This window comes from Gallus gallus, chromosome 1, assembly GCF_016699485.2.
Source record: "Gallus gallus isolate bGalGal1 chromosome 1, bGalGal1.mat.broiler.GRCg7b, whole genome shotgun sequence".
Classification (NCBI taxonomy): domain Eukaryota; kingdom Metazoa; phylum Chordata; class Aves; order Galliformes; family Phasianidae; genus Gallus; species Gallus gallus.
The window spans coordinates 146,603,007-146,624,256 of NC_052532.1; the positions used below are offsets into that span (position 1 = coordinate 146,603,007).

General features: G+C 37.5%; 1 protein-coding gene and 1 non-coding gene across 2 annotated transcripts in view; one reads left to right on the forward strand and one right to left on the reverse strand.

Moving 5' to 3' along the window:
* GPC6 (glypican 6) overlaps nt 1-21,250 on the reverse strand; it is a 736,111-nt gene that overhangs the window by 83,547 nt on the left and 631,314 nt on the right. The window lies entirely within an intron of this gene.
* Nucleotides 3,566-3,624, forward strand: LOC112531618. Its single transcript, XR_003073514.2, has one exon. It is a non-coding gene; the product is annotated as a U7 small nuclear RNA (small nuclear RNA).

Here is a 21,250-nt window from a genome sequence, read left to right on the forward strand (position 1 = left end):
TATCCAACACTTCTGGATGGCACAAGAAATAAGATAACGTCAGAGTTACCTGGAACATACAGCACCTTGTCTGCTACTACCTGCTTCCTGCAGTAAGAGGGCTATGTAAGCAGAACTAGGGGAAAGAAAAAGATCTCTGAAGGCACATGTATTTTTCCCTCTTGGGTCATGAGCTGAAAAAATCTTCAAGCATCACTGGAAACTTTACAATGCATTTAATTTAGATAGAAAATTGCCAGTAATTTCCTTCAGATCTCATTTTCCCACAAATATCACAGTCTCACACACAAGTTGGATTCAATCACTAGAAAAACATTTTATTTATCAAGTTTTTAACAGAGTTTGATGCAAGAGAAGCAAAGAAGAAATATATATCTCTTTTATTCCAGATAGTGAAGAATTACAAGAGAGCACATATCCAAGGCTACTGAATTTCTAGCTTAACGCATTTGTTTTCATATCAAATTGTCAGAAGAGACAGGTGTCTTCCACACCTAAGGTTTCCTATATCAGGCCTCTCTGCAGTGCATGCAGATAACAAATCTTTCTCTACTTCAGATAAGCCAGAAGAAAAGTACATCCATGGGAGGGAGGACCACCCAAAGTGCCTCACACCAGCTTCATCTCCCAGAGTCATTTCACATGGTTACTGTTTCCAGCAGAGAAGCCAGGATGCTGCTGGAAAAATGAAGCAGGCTGCATACATCAGATTAGGAACGAGAACATGGAACAGGGTGATATTTTGGGGATAAGTGTATAGCAGCTGTTAAGTAAGATATCTCTCTAGCCATGGCTGATGAATTCTGCAGCACAGAACTGCAGAACAGAGGAGTTTACGCAAGGAGTGATCTATCTGTCTTCTTGTGACAGTTATAGAAAACTAAATGCTTCTGTTTGAATGCTCTTCTTATTTCATGTTTCATGCTGTCCCTAATGCAGTATTAGTGGTGTATGTCACGAGATTCTTCCCCTGGCTACCATTATTTGTTTAAAAAAATGATCAAAGGATTTTAATCGCAAAGCCTGCTTTAATTAATCTCTTACACAAAGCTGAAATTTGCAGGGAGGGGTGACAAAGTAATGTCTTTTTTATATTGATTTTGTTGAGACCTATTTTTATGTTTTAGATTACCAGGGGCCATTTCTACTACCTGCTTCTATAGAGAAGATTGGAGTTCTACATGTTTGGATGTAAATGCACTTTTATTTTGTGAGACTGTGTTTTATGTACATGTGACATATACGTGCATGTACCTCCACCATCATGCATATAGATTTCATAACTGAAAGTTCAGGTAAATAAACCTTCCAGAAATACAGTTGAACACTGGCTTCAAACATCAGTATCTGTTTGCTAATTGCTAGCACATAGCAAATAAACTGAAAAGGTAGAGTACATTTATGAATTCAAGCATAAATTTCCAGCCCTGTAAAAATGTAGTCCCCAAAAGCCACTTGGTGACTATGTTTTGCTGTTCACAGTTTAGCTTAGATCCATTTGACAAGGGAAACCTACTGAAATTTATCCTTCTATCCTTTTGCAAAATTTATAGGAGACTGGATGTCTCCAGGGATGAAGGACAAAATGAGACAGTTTTATCTACATGATATGTTATTGGCCTATTCTGTGGATTTGTGGGGCTTGATTATTTACATTGCTTAAAATTGACCTGTGCATGAGTCCAGAACAGAAGGTGGACAAAGAGCTGGGTAAAAGACAGCATTTCCATCCCTGGAATACTCTAGCATTTTGCAATGTTTTTTTTCTCTTGCACGTTGTTATGATTTATGACTACTACCCGTAGAAGGAGGAAAATGCTGCATAAGATAACCAAATGAATTATTTAATGGTTTGAAATTCATAATATGTAAAATGAAGTAATCATGTTGAGGACTCTACATGCTACAGGACAGGGCAGCACGGAACATCCTTGTCTCATGACAGAGAAGCCATGATGTCTCATCAACACTTGTTTTAGATGAGAAATCCTGAGCTATCAGAACTGGATCAACCTTCTGCTTCTCGGCATTTAACTCTCAGAAGCTAATTTCCACATATATATTAAAAATAAGCTGTTCTTTTAGTCCTTATGGATGTTAATCTTCTGGCAATCTGACAGGGAAGTGAGAGGAAATTCCTCATCTAACTTTTGCTCACAGAGGATTTCAGGATGCAAAGTTCTGCATTTTTTTCCCCTTGGGTGGGTTTACAATAAAAAACCTACAGCACTGTAAGTGAGGAGCTGAGCAGTGATAGCCCCTGTGGCCAAGCTCCAGTGCGTACTAGTTTGTGCAGAACCTTGGACAGGTGGGTGCTCATATTTCTATGATCAAGGCTGCAAGGGGAATATAGCAGTTGTTTTATGTTATAGTAAGATATCAGAAACCTAACTACAGAACATGACCTTGACTCAAAACTAGTTACAAATCTGCTATATTGGAATAATTCCAGAAATGGCTCCACATTTTTTTAGAAAAGTTAGGGACAAAATGTAATGCATCAGTTCTGCTTATGATAAGCAATTCAGGACCCTGAGAGGGCCCCTACAGAACAGCTTCAAGCACTGATGGATTGCTTGTACATTATCCCTACTGATTACTGAACACTGCACCCGGCCAAGCACTTTCACTCTGATGGAAGATATGAGGTGCAGACTTTGATCAAAATGAATTAAATGACCACTCCGCAACACTTTTCCAACTAGGCACATCATTAACTGCAGACAGGAGACAACGTGAGCAGGAGCTGAATTTGTGACCCATGTAAAATGGGAAGGAAGTCAGAAGGAGATCAGTGTCACCAGCACAAATGCAAATGGATCCATTAGTAATATACAGTTTCTTCTCTTTGCACTTTAAAATGACTAATATTAAACGAATACTATTTTTATTCAAATTTTGTAATAGTGCAGGCACAGAGAAAGTATACTTTATTTTGTAATGAAATAAGTATAAGTCTGGAACCAGTACAATGAGCTGCTGGATGTTTCTCCTTGACACACCACCTAGAAACCCAGATCCAAATGGTCAGGAACCCTGAGCATCAACCACCCCTCAAAGTCAACCCACTGAGCCTAAAAAGCAAATTCCTTCCTTCTGCCAGTGGGTGATGGCAAGCATAGGTTCATACATTTCTTCTTGCCCTTCCTTCCCTTGCTGTCTTACCTACCTGTGCTGGAGCTGCAAGCAGGACCCGGCCACTGCAGCTCTTCCCTGGTGGGCACATGGAAATGGCTCAGCATTTCTCCTGCTAACACAGCTGTTAGCCTTCCTCAGCCTGGGATTGGCAAGCATGTCTCTGCACGTTTCCAGGGTGCTCCTTACCCATTTGAGGCTGTGGCTCAGATTAGCAGCTTTGTAGCAACCCTAGGGTCATCACCAATCCATGGCATGGTGTGCCAGTGGGAGCCTTCATGTCCTGTATCAATACCTGATGTGACATGCCTCTTTGCAAACCCCTGCTCAGTCCAAAGCCATCACACTTCTTCCATCTCCCTTCTGTCTTATCTATGGCTTTCTGTTCTGCTTTATCGGGCTTAAACTTATTCTCTGAATCCCCCATCCAAAGTGATTTCACTCTTTAAGTATTTGTCTAGTAGGTGTTCCACCCCATGGGAAGCCCCTAAGCCTACTTTTTAAGGAATTAAGGAGTTATCCTCCAAGAAGGTAATGATCAGTTGCCCAGCTGAAGTGCCTCAACACCAACACATGCAGCTTGGGAAACAAACAGGAAGATGTGGAAGCCACAGTGTTAATGGAAAACTATAATGTTGCCATCACTGAAACCTGGTGGGATGATTCCCGTGACAGAAGTGTAGCTATTTGTTGTTCATTGGATGTTCAGAAGGGACAGGAGAGGAAGGAGGGGAGGAGGTGTTGCCCTCTACTTCAAAGAAGGAATAGTGTGTAAAGAGCTGTCCATGAAGACTGGCCATGAGAGAGTCAGAAGCCTATAGGTCAGAGTTAGAGACAGAGGCAACAAAGGGAACCCTTTGCTTGGTGTCTACTACAGGTGACCTGATCAAGTAGAGCCTGTTGAAGCTTTCTTTCTACAGCTACAGGAGGCACTGCATTCACAAACTGTCATACTGTTGGGGGACTTCAATCACCCTGACATCTGCTGGAAAAGTAGCACAATGAGATGTAAGTGGTCCAGGAGGCTTCTGGAATCTATCAAGGATAACTTTCTGATCCAGGTATTACATCTCCCCCAGGGAGGATGTAATATGTGACCTTTTGCTCACCGAAAGTAAGTGAAAAAGTGAACTGTTTGGTGACATCAAGATTGAGGACAGCTGGGGCTGTAGTGACCATGCGACTGTAGAGTTCACACTCTTGAGGGATATCTGACAGGCAAAGAGTAAAACCAGGAAGATTAATTTTAGGAAAGTTGACATGTTGACATCCATCTCTTCAGGGAGATAGTCAACAACCCTTCCCCTCCCCCAGGAATCTGTCCTCAAGGACAAGGGATTGGAGTAGAGCTAACAGATTTTTAAGGAAGCTTTCCTTAGGGCACAAGAGCACTCTATCCCCAGGTGTAGGAAGTCAGCACAGGAAGGCAAGAGCCCAGCATGCTTAAACCAGGACCTGCTGTTTACCCTGGAGAACAAGAAGAAAATGCGCAGACAGTGGAAGCAAGGACAGGTAACCTAGGAGTATAGGGATGTTGCTAGGCTGTGTAGAGATGAGGTCAGGAAGGCCAAGGCCCAGTTGGAACTGGACTTGGCTAGGGGTGCAAAGAAGGATAAGAGAGGCTTCTATAGGCACGTCAACTGGAAAGAGAAACTCCAGGAGGACCTCTTCCCCCTCGTGAGAAATACAAGCAGGCTAGTGACAACAGACAAGTAGAAGGCTGAGGTGCTCAACAACTTACTCTGCCTCAGTCTTCACTAGCAACTTCTCCACATGCAGTGGAGATGGTTCAGAAGGTGGAAATTAGGGGACTGTTGCCCCTCTCACTGTAAGTGAAGACCAGCTTCATGACTGCCTGAAGAACCTGAATATCTATGGATCCAGTGAGATGCACCCTGGAGTTCTGAGGGAACTGACTAATGTACTCACCAAGTCACTCTCAGTGATATTTGAAAAGTCATGGCAGTCAGGTGAAGTCCCTGATGATTGGAAAAAAGGCAGTGCCACATCCATTTTTAAGAGGGATGACCCAGGGAACTGCAGACCTTTTAACACTTCATCTTAATACTGGGAAACATCATGGAGCAGATCCTCCTGGAAGCTATGCTAAGGCATGTGGAAGAGAGGGAGGTGATATGGGATAACAAACATGGCTTCATCAAGGGTGGGACCTGCTTGACCAACCTTGTTGCTTTTTTTGATGGTGTAACTGCATTGGTAGACAAGGGGAGAGCCACTGATGTCATCTATCTGGAATTCAGTAAGGCATTTGACATAGTCCCCCATAACATCCTTCTCTCCAGATTGGAAAGATATGTGTTTGATAGGTGGGCTGCTCAGTGGGTGAGGAACTATTTATGAAACTGTACCCAGAGAATAGCACTCAATGGCTCAATCTCAGATGAAGATAAGTGACAAGTGGTGTCCCTCAGGGGTCAGTTCTGGGAATGGTGCCCTTTAACATCTTCATCAATAACACTGACAGTAGGATTGAGTGCACCCTTGACAAGTATGCAGATGACACCAAGCTTTGGGGTGTGGTCAACATGCCCCAGCAAAGGGATGACATTCAGAGAGACATAGACAGGCTTAGTAGGTCTTAGGAGAACCTCATGAGATTCAACAAAGCTAAAAGTACAAAGCCTTGCCCCTCGGTCATGGCAACCTCCTACTATTAATACAAGCTGGGGGATGTAGGTGTAGATCACAGGCCTGTCAAAAAGATCTTGGAGGGTTTAGTCTAGCTATTGGTGTCACTGTTCATTGCAGGAGAGTTGGTCTAGATGACCTTTAAGGGTCCCTTCCAACTCAAATTAATCTATGAACCCAAGTACCTAGCTTTGAAGCTGGACTGAATCAGTGCATGCATTAGAAAGTCACTGACATGACGGACAGCATGGAGCTATTTTACTTTTATTTTAGTGGTCATCACTTAGCACTTATGCAATAGTCTGAATGTAAACTGAGTGCCATGTCTATTTGAGCTAAACTAGCTAGAGGGAAGAACAGAAAGTGCTACGAGAATGGGCTGTTCACAAGGCAGTGAAAGGCAGAAAGTCAGCTGCCCTCTTGATTTTTCCTGTTAAATCACATCTTTACTCATAGCCTAATCTGTTCTTCAAATTGCCAAGTGAGCCCCCGGTTTGAAAATAATATGTGTCAACCTTCTTCTATCACGTTATTTCCATCTTCAAATAAACTGCAGGAGTTCTTCAGAAGAAACAGCTGCTTCTGTGGGAGAGCTGTGGCCTTTGGGTTTCTGGTAATTTCAAGTTCAACTCTTACATTCTTTTTTTCTCTTTTTCTGTTATCTGTTAATCAAACAGAGACTCAATAGAGAATGAAGAAAGAAAGTGTTGCAAACTCATTTGTCCCATTCCACTTTACCTTTCTACTGTAAATTCAGCTGCTTTCTGAAGCTCTTTGAAAGAGAAAAAGCTTCTGATGTTATTATTATTATTATTTTTGATGTTGTCCCCAGCAAGGGGACAAGCATCATATGTGATTGCTTTTAAAAGACTAAAAATGGCCTTTCTTGGACATACTTTTAGGATGATTGTGTCTGAAGAATGATGTGAGGGGAAGAGGGTTTGTCTGTAAGGGCAATATAATGCAAACATATTTTCTTCCAAAAAGGGTATATTGCAAAATGGAGGAGATAATTTCAAAAACCTACATAAAACAACTCAGTAGCCCTTTGAAGAGTGTTTCTGCAAAATTTAATGCACTCTGAAAGGAGAGAAGAGAGTGTCTCTCTCCAAAAAAGAGATAGTCCAGGCTGTAAGGGCTTTCTCTAAGGTACCCAAGAACAAAGCTCCAGAATGTGCTTCTGTGGAGCATCAAGATTTGTTATTCATTTTAATTGCTGTAAAATGGGTATAGAGATTGTTCTATTGCTGATTGAAGGTAGCTTTGTTTGATCTGACACTACATGCAATTTTGATATTCCTTTCCTTAGGCAATCTAATAAAAGGACCTGAAGAATAAAAGGACCTGAAGAATGATAAAAAAAAGACAGATGATTTTATTCTAGAATTAATAATTAAAAAAAAATATTAAAGAGAAACTGAAACTCTTCTGTGGTTCCTTTAAAGATTTGAAATTTCAAACTAAACTTTAATTTTGAAAATGTAAACCAAGTGCCATCCTAAGCTGGATACCCAGCATGCACAGGAAGTTTAACTATCCAATGAGATTGTTCTACTATGGTGGATGCACTCATATTAGTGCTTTAATTTGGATCACAATTACTTTTTTTAAAGTGTATTCCTTGCCTGCCCTCACTTAATATGCTTTGGCTCTCCCTGTGGTGTAGGCTCTGAGTGCACAGACTGGATCCCGCTGGGTGAAAATTACATGGGAAGTAGTACTTCAAGACTGCAGTCATCTTACCCCAGCACTAATGGGCACCGGCGATCAGGGCCAGGGGAGCTGTGAAATGAAAATGCTGTGAGTCTCAGGTCCTCAGCACAAACTGGTTTGTTTTCATATCCTCTACTGGGAGTCCATGCTTCCAGCTAATAGACATGTAATTTCCTATTAAGTCAACAGAGAGAGGCAGCAGCAGAGGCCCCTGGAAGGATATCCTTTTCTGCATCAGCCAAGGCACCATAGACAGATTAGCAATAATTCTACTGATAGGATTAAGTGCAAGCTGTGATGAAGAAGACTTCCTTACTGACTGAGTACTGGCAGCGCTGCTTTTGAACTCTTTTTACAAATAATTTAATTACTTTGAGCAGCCATGTAGATTGATCATTTTCTGTAAAAATACTAATGTGTTGATTTACCTCCTAACTGTTCATTAATATGTACAGACCACTATTATTGCTGATTTTTTTCTCTGTTCTAAACCAACAACTCATGAACTAGAAAGTCCTTCAACAAGTATTGATGATCATAAACTAAAACTCTTTTTGAAGGCTGCCTTTCCAGGACAAAATTTCATATTATGCCCATGATTAATCCAAAAAGTTTTAAATGTATTGTATTTTTAAAGTTGTCCTCAGATACTCTATTTCTGTAGTGTCCTTTTTTTTCTCTCTCTCAGTCTCTTTTTTACGTATACATATAAATATTTTATACAAAACAGATGGTGTGGTTAAGTCATTATTCGATAAAGAGGAAGAACATGAAACAGAATAGGTCATATTATTTCCCTAACTTATGTTCATAAAATAATTCTATTAACAATAAAGTGGGCACTCAAAATGGTAGGGTTTGCCTCTACATACTGAAGTGAGTTACACACAGCTCAGAACAGCTTATTATGTAATTGCACTTAGCCAGGGAAGCCATGCAAGAAGAAGACAATGTGCAACCAAATGGTGCTTTTACATGATTTAAGAGAATAAATATCCATAGAAAGGGACATTATCTTTCTCTTCCTTAGTCTGTTCATCAGGAGCTGGCGACCTACAACTTGCACATTGAAGGGTCTTTCAAATTAGTGAATCTTCAGAGTGCAGATCTGCGTGGCTCCTACTTCTATCAGAGAATGATGGGGGATTGTAGACCAACTGTTAAGCTTCTGGCATTTCAATAAAAAATGGCCTGAGTTAATAAATGATCAAACACCTGTTTCTTTTCTTTTTAAACACTGTTCCTCTTCGTAGGTTCTAATTTAAGGAGCTACCCCAAGGGTAGTTCAGTTTCTCTATCCCTTGTGCAGTACCAACTGGATATTCTTCTAAAGGCCTGGATAATTTTCAGAATATGCTGTTAGAGATATGCTACTGAAAGTAGGGCACATAGCAGGAAACCATCAATGTACGTTAAGTTGATATGTTTATTACATTTTTAAACAAAGTGTTACTTAAATTTGGATTTTCCCTGAACTGACTCTGCAGAAGTCCATCAGAAACATGATCTGATTTAGGGAAAAAATGTGTTCCTGTTGATAAAATCCCATTTTATGAGTTATAGAGCTGGGGAAAAAAGAATAAAAAAAAGGAAAAGATAAGAAATGAAAGTAGTGTTTTAAATAGTTAGTTTTCCAAATCTGGAACCCTTAAAGGAGTGATATAAATTTAAGGAATAAAAGCTGAGTACATCACCATTAAGTACATCAAAACACAGTAGTAATATCAAATGACTTGGTATCATAAACTTTGTCTTGTTATCACAAGCTTACCTAGGGCATCATAGAAAAGCTATTAACATGGTCTTGATTTAGTTGAATTGTACCCTATTTCAAAATTTCTGATTTTGCACTGTATCCAAAACTAGATATGGATTTTTTCTCTCCTACTTTCCTCATTACAGAAAAAAAAACAATTGTGCCATGTAAGTTCATAGCAAAAAATGGTCCTTTTAAACCAAAAGGCTTCTCATCAGATCTTTATTGCAGCATGTAGACAAATGGGAACAGTTTTTTCAAGTGGAATACTTTGGGTATCTTATTATAACATCAGAAGTTGAACAAATTCCTTTTTGATTCTGTTAAATTTTCTTTTAAATAGTGTGTTAACATTTTTTGTATTTTTATACTAGGTGGGAAAAAATGCATGGGATGCTACTATTTTAACTTCTCCTAAAGTTGGGGAACTAATCTTTTGTGTGTATGTTTGGAGCTATCTACTGAACTTTCAAAGCTTATATTGCCAATCGTATTTTTTTTTTCCCAATATGTATCAGGATCTATTTGAGCTTTAGGAAGAATATACAGTAGCCATTTCAGATTTTGATTCAGACATGTTCACAATTTGCAACAGTACTGAGACTAAACATATTAATGAGTTGAGACTACAGTTCAATCTGGCAGCAAGTAATCTTTTACTATCTCACAGAGAATATTTTTCTAACTTAAGATTTTAACCTTTAAACTGTTATATATTATTATGTTGATATTTTATTTTGCAATTGAAAAAAAAATTCTTACTATTAAAAGTAACCCATAAGCATTTTAAATTTGCTTCTTAAATGAAAAAAAAAGGTAGAAAAGTGGAAAAGTAGTGCTTGTAATGTTTTGAAAATACAACTAATTTCACTTTGATTATTCGAATGCATGGCACTAATGTTCCTCAGGCTTTTACAAGCAAGGAGTGCATAAAACTTTTAAAGATGGAGCAATTTGTCAGCAAAATATGGATTTTTGTGCCATTAATAAACAAGTTACAATTTCTCATAGACCAACATTGCTTGAAAAAAAGTCCTGTTGTTAATCTCAGTGTCAATTAGAAATTCACAACATTGGCTTCTGGGAAGGAGTTTGCAAACACAGACATATGAGGGCTGCTTGAAAAGTAGTGCCTACTATTTCATTATGTGCTATTTTATTATTAGCATGAGAAGAAGATGTTGGTTCTATAGCAGTAGAGGTTGAATCTTCCTGCTATTTTTCTTTTACATGCTGTTGCTGTGTGACGGATGGCAGCAGAGGGGTGGTCTGACAAAATGGCGTGTGACATGGAAGTGAATATAAAGCAAAGAGGTGTCATTGAATTCCTTCCTCCTTGTGGAAAAGATGGCACCCACTGATATTCATTGACACTTGCCAAACATTTATGGAGCTCAGCCAGTGGATGTGAGCGCAGTGAGGCAGTGGGTGGTGCATTTCAGCAGTGGTGACAGCAAGACTGGGACACCTCCACTGGTGCAGGTTGTTATGAGTGTGGTATGCAGGCTCTTGTTCATTGCTGGTGAAGATGCACAGCTGATGGTGTGACTGTTGAAAAAGAGTGTTTTGTAGCTGAGAATTTGCTCTACAAATAGTGCAATTGTGCTCTTTGCATCTGTTGTAGTTTCCATAGAAATACTTATGAGGAATTAGTTTCAGGGCAACCTATACATATTAGAGGGTGTGATGAGAATTGGTCATTTTTGTGTATGTACTTGTATAACTGTAGTACTGGAAAATTATTTTAGTTGAAATGCTAGAAAATAAGTAGGAAGAAATTCTATTGGTTCCTGTTTCAATTTAAATTAAGGTTTAATATGAACATAGGCTCATAAAGAAAAATTTTGAAGGATGAATGGAGTATAGAGTTCTCTATAAAAAGAGGCTAATTGGAAAAAAAAAAAGCGGGTCTATCTAACCAAAAGAATCTGCCTACACTACAAATATCTTTCTGTTTTAATATTATGCTCTTTGAAGCTCTTCTGCATATGCTTATTTGAATTACTTGGCTCTGTACTTCCTCTCTGTGTACTCACTCATAAGCAAAAATAGTAATTTGTATAAGCATGCAATCATGGTTTTCTACTGAAACATTTGTATGCAAATAATTTTGACTCACTTTGAAAAACACTTGAAAAAAGTTCTTTTGAATAAAAAGAAGCTAGCAAGGAATTCTTACTAGAACAAGCACTTTATGAAGAGGAAAGGTCAACTTTATCTGAAAAAGTCATGGTGTATTAATAACAACAGCATAGAGAATTTCCTATTAGATGTCAAAATGACAAGTAGTGCGATGGGAGAACACCAGGAACACACGAAAAGAGACAAGCTCTGCACTGGTAACAGAAACGAGCTATAAAAGAGGTGAAGCAAATGACTGTTCTGCATGGCTGGAGAGGTAGAGAAGAAAATTATTGTAATAATTCTGGCAAGACTTCATGAAAGAAGACCAGTAATATTGGGTATTGAGAAAGTGAGCAGTTAAGATAGCCTGGTTGGGATTTGCAAAAGTTCTGAGAACAAGGAAAACCTGATGAGAGATTTGGTGGGAATTACCTTCCATAGGGAGAAATAGTAAAGAAAGAAGAGAAAAACAAAGTCTTCAGGAGTGAGTACTCTAACCTGATGTACATGTACATTGCAGCTCCAGATCTATTTCCAGTATAAAATTTGCCTTTGCTGAATTGAATAGGTAAATTCCTGTCAATTTTAAAAGAACCAGTATTACAATTTGAGATATGTGTGTGCAGTAAGAACACAAGATTTTCATCCATATAGCATAATTAACCATGCAGGACTAGTGTTGTTTCTTTTTGATCTTAGTTATATGCTAGGCGATCTATTACAACTTGTAGAACATTAAAAAAAAAAAAAAGAAAAAAAAAGAATGAAGTGTTCATTAATTTGTATTCTCTACTTGTTTTATATGAGGTTGAAAACTACTAATTAAAATATGAAATTATTTTGTTTACCTTGCAGTTTAATAATCACAAAACATTTAAAAATCTTTTCACTGCAAATGTTCAGTAAGATAACAGTGAGCATTTTATAGAAGCAAGATAAGTGAAAACCAAAGATAAATAATGTCAGAGTACAACTTTTAATTACCTAATGTCTTTTAAGCTATTCTTTGTTTCTCTTAATAGAAAGTTCATAATAAAAGCTAATAAAAAATTAAGATTAATAATGTATTGCGTTTAATTAACAACAGTTTCACTCCAAGTAATTTTTCTATGATTAAAATGAAAAGATATTTTAGGAGAAAGAATAAATGCTCTACGGACTGATATATTAAAATCATAATACTTTCATATATTACTTTACAGATACAGACTTAAAAGCTTTTTGCAAACATTCTTTTTAATAGCAAAACTGAAGCAAAGAGTTTCTACTTTACAACATTTTAAACTTGAAAAAATCATTTTTTTCCTGTCTCTGAAATATTCAGGTAAATCATACACACTTTGAAAGTCTCAGTCTACCTAGCTCAATTCATGCTGAAGCTGCACTGATGCTGTCTAACTGATCAGTTGCTTTATATTTGGAAGACAGCTATTACAGTAGAAGAAGGTTGATGGTTATTATAGAAGAAGAGAAGAACACAACTTTTATTTTAGTAGTATGTAGATGAAAGTTAGATGTTCAATTAATGTCATAGGTAGACTAAATTAAAACCTTATGTAAGGAGAAAGAATTTTTTCTTTCAAGCAAAAAAATTATGTTCTAATGATAGTGTGTCTGGCTACCACAGATACCTCCACTTTCAGTTTTTCCTTGCAGGGACCATGTTAAACAGCAGATGAAATATCAGCATTCAAAGAAATGATCTCCAATGGATGCTCAGTCCCTGGAAGTGCTGAAGACCAGGTTGGATCCCCAGGTTGGATAAACTAATATAGTTGGATGTATCCCTACCCATGATAGATGGGTTTAGATGACCTTTAAAATCCCTTCTAACACAAACCTTTCTGTGATTTTATGACTCTATGATTCTTTACTCGTTGTAACACACATTACTTCCCTATGGGAGCAGTTAAGATAATCTGAATCCACAAATCCCTCATCTAGTTTTCCTTCTATGTAAATGTTTTAACTTTTTACTGAAATCAATCTTTCTGACCTTGGCAAAGCTTTAAAACCAATAAAATAAATTCAATTGTGAAATGAAAAAAACCCAGTGCTTTTTCCAATGGCCTTAAATACTTGTTTTCTTAGAGCATTTTACTTTTGCAACAACAACAGAAAATAAATAATGTTGCCAGTATTAGAAAGAAAACTAAGTACTTTGGATATACGGTAAAAATGATGAACTAAAATAACAAAGAATGAGATCTCCAAAAGGAAGAGGCATATGAATTTCACAGTGTGAGATTTATAACTTTGTTTAGCAACTTTTGTCACTTCAAAGATCAGATCCTATCTAAAGTGTTTAAATTTATACTTCCAATCACAGTATCATCTTTATATGCATATAAATGCATTGACAAATAAGTAAACAAAACAAAACAGAACAACTTGTGTTTAATTTACATAGAAACGTGAAAAAATAGAAGCTTTTCCTGGATCCTATGAAATTGAAACTTACGTATTTTTGCTTAGAGGGAGATCTAGGGCATCCTCACTGGTGTAATGTGGGCAGACCAAGCTCCCTCTGACAGACTTCCAAAATGAAGATGGATAGACCAGCTCCATGCAGTACCATCTTAACACAGGCATGCAGCTCCTGGACAGGAGATCTTTATGACTGGTCTTCACCTTCAGGCTAGGCATGCTTATAGATGACTTCGTGTTGCATAGGTTTTGCTCAGCCAGAGCATTTTGTTATGAATTACTCTGTAACTGAGGAGTATGTATCTGTCTCTTGGCTCTTTTTCAGAGACATGTTAAAAATATCTCGCTTCTCTAATCTGGAGATTGCATATGTATGCATAAGTATGCTGCAACATTAACATGACTATCCATTTCATCACACAATGTCCTGTAAGAAATATGAAACAGAAGTACATGAAGTTGTATATTGCTTACTTCCTTTGATAATTCTACTGTAGGCCTAGATGAGATGCTGATAAATGTGTCTGTTTCACCTCATTTTTGTCACTTTGAGAAACCCTCAGTTTCCAGAGTTATTTGAGAATCAGTGTTTAAACTAGAGTTTAACTGCTGTCTTGATGCCCTGTTGTCTTGACCTGCAGTAGACTTAGTCATAGGACGGTTTGAGTTGGAAGGGACCCTAAAGATCATCTAGTTTCATATTCCCTGCCATGGGCAGGGACACCTCCTACCAGACAAGGTTGGCCAAAGCCCTGCCAGTTGGACCTTGAATGCCTCCAGGGATGGAGCATCCACAGCCTCTCTGAGCAGCTACCAGCACCTCACCGCCTTCACAGTGAAGAACGTCACCCTTTTCATCAGCAGTTTTATGACATACACTACCATTCACTAGTGCACAAGTGACACTTACACGTCTGCATGTGCCAGTCAGAATTTGACCCAGGTTTTCTAGAGATGAAGAGTTAAGGCACATTCCACAACTCCATTTGTGACTTCCCCTATACTGTCCTTCTGCCATAATTTTGAAAAACTAGGTAACACTAAATGGAACCATTAATGCTGAATTCCAGCCAGACTAAATCAATGTGTAATTAATATTTAATAGATTTACTTCACAGTTAGGTAATGTCACATTATTCTTCACAGTAATAATCTTTGGGGTCTATTCTTCTGTACAAATACATGAGGATTTACATCACAGTTTTCCACTATTATTAATGAGAGCAGCCACATGTATTCAAATAATATAGAAATAGAAAACAGGATGGAGTGTAATGAAGGAGATACTAAGTTTCACATAAGTGAAAGCTGATGCAAAAATATGGTTTATTACTGTATACAACATGTACATGATTGTTACACCATTCTACGTAGCATTAAATAAATAAGTAGGTTTAAGTTTTGTGGATGTTTAGGGCAGTTTTGGGAGCTGTAAATGGCTGCATCAGGTCAGACCAAAGTCTCATCTAATTCATTATTCTCTGGCAGTGGATAGTAGCAGGTGCCTAGGAAAGCATGAAAGGGAAGTCAGGCACGTGTCTGAACCACTGTAGTGCCAGAGGGCATCTTTGTATTTGAAACATCTTACTGCTTTTTTCTTTCATGCGTTTGCTTAATCTCTTTCTAAACACATGTAAAATTTATGGCAATCACAACACTGTCTAGCAATGAAATCTGAATCTTAACCACATCGTGTTTGGAAAGGGCCTTCTTTCTGCTGATTTGCAGTCTGCTACCTGTTGATTTCATCATATGTGCCACACTATTTGTATTACAGCAGGCCAGAAGTAAATTTTCTATGCACATTCTCCTTGGTTCTCAGAGTTTTATAGATCACTGCAGTTTCTGCCTGGAAGTGTCTCTGAAGGTGAAGTAACAGGCTTCATAGAGTCAATCCTATTATGGAAGAATTTCTTTGTTCATCCTCTTTGTCCTGCTTTGTATCGCATTTGATTTTAAGTAAAGTTTTTCAAGATGGAGAAGCCAAAGCATTACAGAATATTTAATGTCAACCAATATTACGATCTGGATGTAGAGCTGAGTGATTACACACGGGCTTTTGAACAAGCATCTGCTTTCATATAAAATGTGTAGAAGCAGTGTAATTATTTTTTGTATTTTGATAACATTATAGACCTTAGGGCCAATTTATGTGAGAAGCTGCCGTTTGTACCCAAAGCTTTTGTTGCCTTTGTGACAAATTACAGTTTTGATGAAACACATCACACCTTAAGTGTGCTTCCGTATTTTATACTGTTGATGTTTTATTGAACTACATACTATCCAAAATATGTTCTCCCTTATGGCAGAGCTCTTAACACCAGCCATTTGTATTCTGAAGAGCTGTTCTCTTACCCAGGTTCATAAACGGGAAATGACAGACTTATCCAGAAAATGCACTGCCGTTACTCAGATATTTTCACAGGATCTCTAATGTGACATTGGAAAACATGAATCTCAACTTTTTTTGGTTACCCTTGAATGTAAGGGGACATAAGAGTGATAAAAACACAACTGTATTTGATTCTGTTTGATGTTTAAATATAGCTTGAATGCTCTAAAGGATACCAGTGATTGTGCAAACACAAAGACAGGCAAGGCACAATTAGAATAAATAACTTCTCATGGAATATGACAGCCTATTTTCTCCAATAGGGTGCAGTGAGATTGTTTTGGAAATTATATGCCACTTTGTGTCTCACCTTAAGATTTTTATTATTTTTTTTCCAGAGATCTTGTCCCATCTTACCTGCAACACTGAAGTTCTGACTGCACTGGATAAGAACAGAACAAGTTATCTGGTTCTAATGAAAATAATGCATGAAGCTTCTCTTCTTCCATGTAAACTTAAATGATCTTGCATCCTACAGGAATGAAAATCACCGAGTGTGTATTATACCACTTCCCTGACAGTTAGAAGAGATTTCTGTTCTAACTGATTTTGATTTATACAGGTTTCAGTGCCTTGTATGCCCTCTCTCTCCTTGGGATTAGTACAGCCATGAGAACAGTCAGGCTATATAGATGAAGGGCCCCTTGATTTAAACTCTAGGGAATGGTGCCAGTTTGCAGGACAGATGCCCAGTTCTTTCAGTTGATCTGAAAGCACTGAAGAGCGCGGGAAATATTAGACCATAGAAAAGGGTCAGATTTCTTGCATGAGGAGAAAGAACTGGGAGGATGTGTGCCACAGCCAAGGTGACTGAGGTCCCAGGCTTTGAACAGATGGATCAAAGAAGCAGGTCGCAGCAATTTTTACTGACATTACTATGTAATGTATGTCTTAGCATCTTAGCAAAGATGAAGATGTTGATACTTATGTGTTAAAATATAGCCATGAAAGTCCAGTCCAAAATTGTTGTAAAACAAAAAAAGTTGCTGAATTATTAAGTAAAAAATGTGTGAACATTCATCTTACTATCCTATTTATTATTAATTTAAAACACCACTAAATGATGCTCAGTTGTGCCTGATATAATTATGATTAACTGGGACTCTGATTTACCACCCACCTTCCTCAGATTTGGATGTTTTATATTACCATATTTATTTACTTAAATTGAGCATTTATCTACCTATTTCTAACATGGAAGGACAGAATACAAACTTGTGTTCCTGTAGCTGATATACCAATAAAATTTAACTCTATGTAATAGATATTTCTTGCTCTTTTGTTTAAGAACCAGTCGTTACTTCTATTTAAGATATTCCACCCTCAAGTAGAAGCCATTATGAAGTGCAGTATTCAGATGCTGGGTCTCAGTTGGACCATGTTCATGAGTACTTGAATCCTAGGGCTTTAAACTCATCTCCGTATTATCAGATTACTATCCTGAAGCTGAAATTTTTGCATCCAAGATATTTCATTCTGATGATATTTACTAGGATAATATTACCAATACATTTCTTTGCTTGGATGCTCAAATTTCTGAGTAATTTTTGAATTTCTGTCGCTTGGTGATTTATGTTCTTCCTACAACGGCAGTATAATTATGCTTCCACATTTTGCCATAGAAACAAATGCTAAGCCTCATTACCAGTCTGCAATAAGTAAGAGATATTGTTATTTCATGAATTTCTAGGAAGTAGTGAGATGCATCTGAGTTTATTTAAGAGAAAGAAAGAGCAATAAAACTCTTCAGATTTAGTTCTTTTCTTCAGCACAGCCTTCCTTTACCATTAGAGTGTCCAGGAAAGTTGAATGAGTGTGTTTAAGCACCTCCCCCAGAGTACTGCAGTAGGAGATAATGTTATAACCCTGTCCATGTATAGATCCTTCATTAAATGAAAAGTCCACATCAAGATAGTGAGATACAATTGCCTCTCCTATGCCTGCAGTTATCACACAGAATTTGTGTTCAGGTGCCTTGAAAAGCTCTGAATTGCACTTGAGCAAGTAATGCAATAAAAAAAGGTACAGGGGTGGCCCAAGCATGGGTCCAAAGCTGTGCTCTGACTGCTTTAAGAAGAAGGTGTAAATCTGACCAACCAAATGTTTTATTTTGAAATGTTACATAGATTAGAATAATACTTAAGAACAAAATGCTGTCAGAGAAATTTCAGAAGGTCCCTCCTGGAAAGCCTAAACTCTTTTGAACTCAGTATTCAACAGCTCCACATGATGAATAGACAGTCTAACTAATGGGACTGTAGGATACCTTATAACCTTACTGTCAGTGCAGCTCAGAGGATTGTCTGAAGACAGCTACACTCACACCTGTGAGATGCATAGACTCACACTGGGTTGCAATTATCGCACACATTTTCATTTGTTCTTGTCTCTTTAATCTACTTTCTCCATTTTTTTCTCTTTAAATTAAGTATTAGGAGATTTTCTCAAAGATGAAAATTTTCACAGTTTATTTCCCTAAAGATGAAAATAATGCCCCAACAGTAATCTGTGCTTAAATTCAGGAGAAATATGGCATTTTTAAAACACAAACAAGCTCTCCATGGTATTCTGTATCACAGAAACCACGTCAGTACAGCAGCAAGAGAAGAGAAACCATTCATATTATTCAAGAAGCAGCTTCTTTCTCTTCCAACTGAGCCTGCATTGTTTTGAAGAGACATGAAAGCACCACATGTTTAGCATTACATAGGTATTGTTTGTTTATCCCTTCTGCCATTTGAAAAGATCCCTCTGCTTATTATAGAAGTATACTCCAGAGCACCCTAGAAAAAATTCATCATTACTCACTCTGATTTTCCCTGATACGTATATTATCAACAGATTTTTCATCATATTTCCTTGAGTGAGATACAAAAATACACACACACGTTAGATGGTGGAGAATGATTATGTTTACTCAGGAGAAAAAGCTGTTTTGTGATTCTTGCATATCTATTAGTATTTTGGGACTGTATCTGTATTTGAAAAGTTTAATAATCTGTACACTGTTATAACAAAAATGTAACCAACATATCACAGTTCTCATTGTTTCATTCTCTGAAAGAATAAGCTTGTCTGGGACACTGGTGTTTCTGCTGAACATATCTGTCTTAGAATTCTGTTCACTAACCTTATCACTATCATTTTCTTATTTTTTTATTTTTATTTTTTATTTTTAATAAAATGACTTCAGGAGGACTTTTCTCTGTAAAGATCATCTTGAAGTATGAATTGAGTTTGTACTAGGAATTCTGGAGTCTTAACAGAGACAAATTTGTGTCATCTCACAAGGTGTTTCCCAGAGTCCATACTCAGGTAGTTTAGAAAATTTCTGAAATAATTCAGAATCTCTTAAGTCCATGAAAAAAATCAATCAAAATTTACCTCTCCTTTCTTGCTGTTCTGAGACCCACCAACAGGTATATTGCAGTTTCTCCTCCAATGAATCATTTTTAAACTGCTGGAGCCAGTACTAGGATATGGGGATTTAAACTCATTGACTACCTTCCCGAATTCTCATGTAGACCTAAAAGGATTGCTAAACACTGACAAAAATTTAATGCACTGTATCAGTACAGCATAAGGCTAGTGCTTTACAAAGAGCAGGGAAAAAAAAAAGCATAAGAAAATCATAGTTTCTATGAGAATTCAGATTGTCATTGCTGTAACAGCATGCATTTATATAACAAATGGACAATATCTTGGCAGCAGGTAAGGTGAAATCTCTTCACTTAAAGTTATATGGTTAACAAGTCATAAAGATTGGATGCTAAGTAGGCAGAAAGAATGATTTCTATTAGCAAAGTAATAATCACCAATGAAGTATATAGCAAGCCACGTTTGTCCTATGTACAGTTAAGAAAGTTTTCTTGTTTACTTACCTTCGTTCACATAGTAATTATAGCAACTACTTTACTGAGACTAAATCAAAATTGGCACAAGATCAAAACATTTCTGACTTTCATTTAGCTGATTGGTAGTAACCACCTTTCCTTGGTAGGAAAACACCTTTTCTGAGCAGCATTTGACATGCGCTCTCTGCACAGCCACATACACCCTCCATTAATCTCAAGAAAAGAATGACTACAACAACTGTGCTGTTCCTCTTTGCACTTTCCAAAAGTGATACCTTATCACCTAAATTATATAATTGCCCAGGAGTTTCAAGAAGTTTAATTAAATGTATCACTTCCAATAAATTCCTTGGGCAAACAGACTACCGTAGGGGCACATAAGGAATGTGAACATTAATTGCATGTGAGATTAGCCTCACTGAATTGAATTCTTGCACACTGATACCCTTTGTACTCAAGCCGTAAATATCAGCCATTTATACATCTAGCTATTGGCAGGTTTACTGTAACGTAGTATTCCCAATAGACCAGAAGCCTGCACTAGAAAACTTTCCACTAACAGAAGTACTTGCTTGCAAATGACCAGTGAGACAAACAGAGCTTCTCTTTTGGGTACCCTTTATAAATGAAGTATTCCTGTTCAATACCATTCCATTAAAAAATTCTGCATTAGAGAATTGTAGATGAAGAGGCCTGTAGTCACATAAACCACTAAAATTCTAATAAATAAATAAATAAGCAACAAAAACACCAAAGCAAGGACATCTAATGAAAAATCCAATTTGCTGATAAATTAATTAAATTCCCTACCGACTCAACCCTGACAGAACACCTCCCACGTGGGAGAGACTGAAAGATGAATTTGCTAATTAATGCTAATACAGAGATTGGAACAATTAGAAGAACAAGCTCACAGCAGAATATCCCTCTTTTCCTCATTGAGTACAAACATGGTAACTAAATCTTTACATTTGCAAAAGCTATTGTGAATTAAACAATTCCATTACATGCAACACAAGTAATAATACTGTGGTCTCCTTGTAGAGTGTAATGCCAGCCAAGTGAGGAGAAGCTTTTCTTTCTGGGTTTGCATTTGATCATGTCCCAGTATCTTGAGTATTGTGTGAAAGTCGTAAGGGATTAGTACTACTGTGGTACTTTGAAAAGTCTAAAAGAATGCTGTGCCTAAACATCTTTTCT